Source organism: Triticum urartu, chromosome 5 (genome assembly GCF_003073215.2).
Source record: "Triticum urartu cultivar G1812 chromosome 5, Tu2.1, whole genome shotgun sequence".
NCBI classification, from domain to species: Eukaryota; Viridiplantae; Streptophyta; class Magnoliopsida; order Poales; family Poaceae; genus Triticum; species Triticum urartu.
The window spans coordinates 126,500,408-126,506,196 of record NC_053026.1 but is presented as its reverse complement, the minus strand read 5'-3'; the positions used below and the strand labels follow the sequence as shown (position 1 = coordinate 126,506,196).

The following is a 5,789-nucleotide window of genomic DNA, read 5'->3' as shown; positions in this document are numbered from 1 at the left end:
ACCCGGCCTGATTTGTCCGAAATGACCCTTGGTCACTAAGGAACTGACACGTGTTCCAATGGTCAGATTTCAAACACACACGGCAGCTTTACTTGGGCTACAAGCAAAGCTGACTTATCCAACTCTGGACAAGATTTGCTCTCATAGTCTTCACTCAAAGACATAGGATTTGGTTAAGCATCACTTCAGTCATTCTGACTGGTTCACTTGGACCCCACTTAACAGTACGGTGGTTCCTATGACTCAACAAAGAAGAAAAAGAACGACGAAACAACTAAGTCTTCGCGCTCCATAGTCTTCATGCGATGTCTTCTCTTGTCATAGACTTCAATGTGAATGTCTTCACATACCACCTTTGACTTCAATGTCTTCATACATTTTTAGGGGTCATCTCTGGTAGGAAAACCGAATCAATGAGGGACTTCTACCTGTGTTATCCTGCAATTCTCACAAACACATTAGTCCCTCAACCAGGTTTGTCGTCAATACTCCAAAACCAATTAGGGGTGGCACTAGATGCACTTACACCCGTGCATTGCAACGGGAGTAGACTTATTCTGGTGATTTAACAGTGACGTTACTTAAATCTATCTCCACCCATACAATGTTGGCATCACCATACCCGACTCGCAATCTCTTCTATCCATGCCCCCATTCAACCAGAATGGTAATCGTCAATTTCAAACATAAACATTAATATAAATTAACTAAACTGTACTTGATATTGACCTAAAATAAGAAGCCGAAAGATCAAACTTCCTTTTGAAAAAGAGCTGTCGTACAAAAGGTTTACCTAGCTAACCATGATTTATAAGAGAGTATGAAATCAGTCAGACAAAAATCCTCAAGAAGCGCCTCCACCCTGTCCTTCTCCCTCTTTCTAGCCATATCCTCTTTCACCCCTCTTCTCTCTTCTCGCATCCATCCTCTTCCTTTTCACATCCACCCGCACTCTACAACCTTCTTCCTTGCCTAAAGAAAAATAGATGATAAGATGTTAAGGTAAAAACGCATCAACATGGAGTCCCAAAGCTGAAAAACCGTTGTGTAATAAAAATAGATGCATGTAACATTAAAAAATGCAGACACCAATACAGAAAGCCTTTGAGTAACTAATAGGTTGTTGTATCAACTACTTGCATGTATACATGAATTCAACTTATATTTCTAAGAAAGGAATGCAGGTTATGGGGCTTACCGTTATTGCCCTATCAGCAGAACCAAGACAAAACCATTTGTTCCCTGGATCAAATGCTACAGATCACACCCATCCCAAGTGACCACTAATGACCTGTATTACGGAAATAGAAACTGTATTTTATCGCTTAGTGAAAACTAAGGTGCTCTCATAGACCAATATAATTCCAAGAAAATATGCAAAAGAATCTAGAAGATTTAACTATTTTAACCAGTATATAAAAGCTCAGAGTAGGGTTATTGCGATTGCATGCATGATCGAACTAAATCTTATTTTTCTAATCCAAATATGACATTGGTATTTCAAGAACTTATCTGAGGTGCCAAACCTATCAGTTACAACATAAATTGGAAGGTCGCACTTGAAAATTGTACAACAAACAAAATACTCCGATGGATCATGCCATGGAGGTTTAGGCTATTAGTGCAGATGTCAAGAATTTGAAAGACATGTGAAGACATGGGCAATTTAAAATAACAACCAGAAGTGCACATTACGTCCTAAAAGTACAATGTCCCAAAGTACAATGATCGGACAACCATAAATAGCCCCACGACTGCTTGTCCTCTCACATGCCACTGCATCCCTACAAAGAGCAGTGATATACATAAGACATTATGTCGTCTGATACCAGCGACACAAGCATCCATGCCCATGGGCCATGGTTATCCCAAGAGATGAAAGATCAAATAAAGAATCAACTGAATCTGCTAGCCACATTGAGTCGTACAACCATCAGGGTAAAAGTATAGTACACAAGGCATTACCGAGCATCGAATTGCAAAGGCTATCCAGGAGCTCGCCTAGTCTGAAATCAACTGAGGTGACCTTGTGGTAGCCTGGTAGGCCTAGTCTGAAAGGACAAGCAAGAGTTGGTAGTATATATACTCATCTAAAGCTCGAAAATACATGAACAGATTCATAAACATCATTATATGTGACAAAAAATTGTCCAGTAACAAAATAATGCCAATGTAAATACTAAAAAGAATGTGTTAATCATAGTTGTATGTGTTACATTTTCCTATAAAGAGAAATAAATATGCAGCACTTGGTCGTCAGTGGCAGCATTAAGGACCAACAGAATATGCAAGAACATAAATGATAATGCAGCATCTCGCAAAAAAATGCCAATGCGGCAATAAAGTCCATAGTAGAATAAAACAAATACCTTGGACGTTCAGAGTCAGTTAAATAAAAAAGTCAACTGTCCACTTTCGAAATAAAAATGAATTTTGACCTTTTTTCTAATTCTTCAGATTCCATGAGTTGTATCTTCAATCTCTTGCATCAATCAAGGGTTCAAATTGTCAAGTTTTAGCTGTGAGTGTAGGAAAGAACCATAATCAAACGAGGCTGAGTTGGATGTACAGGGAAAATAGAGTGCTCATGTCTTTCCCTAATAATAAAGCACGAATTGAGTCTTCGGGTTCACTACGGCATTTTTACACAAAGGTCCATGTGCTTTTTGGGAATTAACCCGCCGTCCCTCTTTAAGTCGATCTAAGAAAATGTTTCATTTTTTATAGAAAAAACCCTGCGTTTGTAAGAATCCAACCCGCGATTCCTTTTAGCTATTCTGTCAAGGTGTGTACTTTCTACCCATTGCACTAATCTTTTGCTTTGGGCGATTGGCTAAACGAAAGTACTTCCTTTGGAATAATCTTTCGTGCACACACAAGTAGTATAATCTCTCCATTTCCTTATTTTTTATTCTTCCGTCAGTAGTATTTCTTTTAGCTACTATTTGCCCTTGGATAAATCACTCATACTATTTTAATGAGGTTCATTCTAGCCGTTTGCTCACGAGAACAGAAACATTCTATCTGTTGGCTAAATGAAAGTACATTCTTTGAATTTGCCACTTTTTCCTGCACTCGCAAGTATAATCTCTCCATTTCCTGGATTTTTTTATTCTTCCGTTAGTGGTATTTCTTTTAGCTACTTTCTGCCATAGCATAAATCGCTCATGCTATTTTAGTAAGATCCACTCCTGCTCTATGCTCACTAGAACGGGAAAATATATATTATCTGCTTATTTTAGCGTCGGATTTCGCTCACAGTATCATGGTCATAGATAAAACAGTAAAAAACTGCCCTTCTCTGTCAAACTTATCGAGTACAAAGTTGTCATGCTTGATCAGCAAAAGATTTGCGCTTCTTTGGCACATATATATATATATCACGGTACAGTATATGATTTTCACAGTCCTTAATTTAAAATTTTCCTTTTCTGACACAGCCATGGATATCAACAATCAGTCAAGCAAAGAAATATTCATGGGAGATATACAGGGATCCATAAGAATGTGCACCGTATGGCACTACCCTTTTGTCATTGAGCCACTATCACATTTTGGTCAGCAATCAGTTCAAGCAATTCTCAGGGCCATTAGTCAGAAGTTTGAATTTACATCTGAACGAACAATACATCAAGCCACAGAAGAAAGAGTGGTCATCTCTTTTTCTTGGTACAAAGATGCCATACAAGCATTCAGACTTCTGAATCGCACAAGCAGTTTGTATATAAATGGTGTGCCATATCGTTTTAACATGGACACTTCAAAAGAATATCTGCCAGGAGTGGTCGCTGATCACTATGATTATAGTAGCCCTAAAGAGTTTGCCTTGCGTTTGCGTTCACATGTAGTTGCAGTTTTAGCCTTTTAGAAGTATATGGCGTTGCTTAAACTATGTTTCTTTTGGCAACATATGAAATGGAGAACGTTTTGTTGTTATAGAAAAGTTGGCAATAGCAACTGATATCTGAATTTTGTTTGATGTACTTCCTCTGTTCATTTTTATAAGTTGTTTCAGACAAATGAAATTGAGTTGTTTTGCACACTGTCTGAAACATCTACAAAGACTTATAAAAGTGAACAGAGAGAGTAGCTAATTGTGCATCAACAAGCTATTAAGCACTAGGTCATAAATCAAACAATTACTCGTGTAATAGGCTATGCTTACGGGGTGTGATGATTTTTTTTTCTCCCGGTGCAATGCACGGGCATTTTTGCTAGTTAGGCAAAAATATAGACCAGAAATTTGATAAATATTGTGCCAAATCTTTACAACAACATGAACTACAAGATAGGAAAACTCTGGCCAACTTAGCACACAAATTACAACAAGGTTAACAAGATATATGTCATCTTCTCGCATCTATGCCCGTTTTTCTTTTTGCAAGACTGAGCTTTGTGAATTAAAAATCAGGTTTCATAGGTCCATAGGAAATAGACTATGTGGATCAGGAACCTCACAAATATATCGCTCTTGCCCCTTGTGAGGCACCCTTATCAAACTATCATATAATCACCCTTAGTCAGAAATACAGTAGGTTTGCCTAGATATGTATTGCAAAGTAAGGATTATAAAATCCAGTTTTAACCAGAATTGGAGTGCAGAGATCACTACGGAGAGTGAACCGATATGTAAAATAGGATGCACATACTCACATCTATGTTTACCATTTCTTTAAGTGGAACTCAACGATTGATGTAGCGAGGTTATGCTGTTAAGGTTGGTTGCAACCATATGTAGTATGTAGTCGAAGGTAAAACTGAAAATTGCATGAGAAGCAGCATGAGGAAAACCACAGAGGGGTGGGTAAAAAGACCGGATCTAAATCTTTTTAACTCACCATGCACAACTCCTTCATGTCATCTTTTCCGATGCACCACCGATCCTGAAGACACCTCCACAGATTACATCATACTGGTCGAGAGAGCCAAAAATTAGATAAAAATCAAGAGAGCAAGATTTTTTTAGATAAAAATTGAGAGATCAAGATCAAAAGGTCAACATCCATTATGTTTACCCCATAGCATTGTTTTTATACTCACTAGATCATGGATGGCACGCGTTGCCGCGCCCGTCCTATTTTTAATAGAATGATAGTGATTTCTATAAATATCTGTTGGGGAACGTAGTAATTTCAAAAAAATTCCTACGCACACGCAAGATCATGGTGATGCATAGCAACGAGAGGGGAGAGTGTTGTCTACGTACCCTCGTAGACCGGCAACGGAAGTGTTGACACAACGTAGAGGAAGTAGTCGTACGTCTTCCCGATCCGACCGATCCAAGCACCGAACATACGGCACCTCCGAGTTCTAGCACACGTTCAGCTCGATGACGATCTCCGGACTCCGATCCAGCAAAGTGTCGGGGAAGAGTTCCGTCAGCACGACGGCGTGGTAAGGATCTTGATGTTCAACTGTCGCAGGGCTTCGCCTAAGCACCACTACAATATTATCGAGGATTATGGTGGAAAGGGGTATCGCACACGGCTAAGAAAACGATCACGTGGATCAACTTGTGTGTCTAGGGGTGCCCCCTGCCCCCGTATATAAAGGAGCAAGGGGAGGAGGCCGGCCGGCCCTATTGGCGCGCCAAGGAGGAGTCCTCCTCCTAGTAGGAGTAGAGGGAGAAGGAAAGGGGGGCGCCCCCCCCCCTCTCCTAGTCCAATTCGGGCCAGGGGGAGGAGGCGCGCGGCCCACCCTGGCAGCCCCTCTCTCTCTCCACTAAGGCCCATATGGCCCATTACTTCTCCCGGGGGGTTCCGGTAACCCTCCGGCTCTCCAGTTTTCTC

General features: G+C 40.2%; 1 long non-coding RNA gene across 2 annotated transcripts; it reads right to left on the bottom strand.

Annotated features, from left to right (window-relative positions):
- Positions 1-607: 607 nt before the first annotated feature.
- On the bottom strand, positions 608-5,018 carry LOC125555759. 2 transcript variants are annotated; one of them, XR_007304842.1, is made up of 6 exons: positions 4,839-5,018; positions 4,654-4,757; positions 2,370-2,519; positions 1,966-2,051; positions 1,199-1,291; positions 608-972 (listed from the first exon to the last, which is right to left on the bottom strand). It is a non-coding gene; the product is annotated as an uncharacterized LOC125555759 (long non-coding RNA). The 2 variants fall into 2 exon arrangements; XR_007304843.1 differs by lacking the exon at positions 1,966-2,051 and having other exon boundaries at positions 4,839-5,015.
- Between the last annotated feature and the right edge of the window lie 771 nt (positions 5,019-5,789).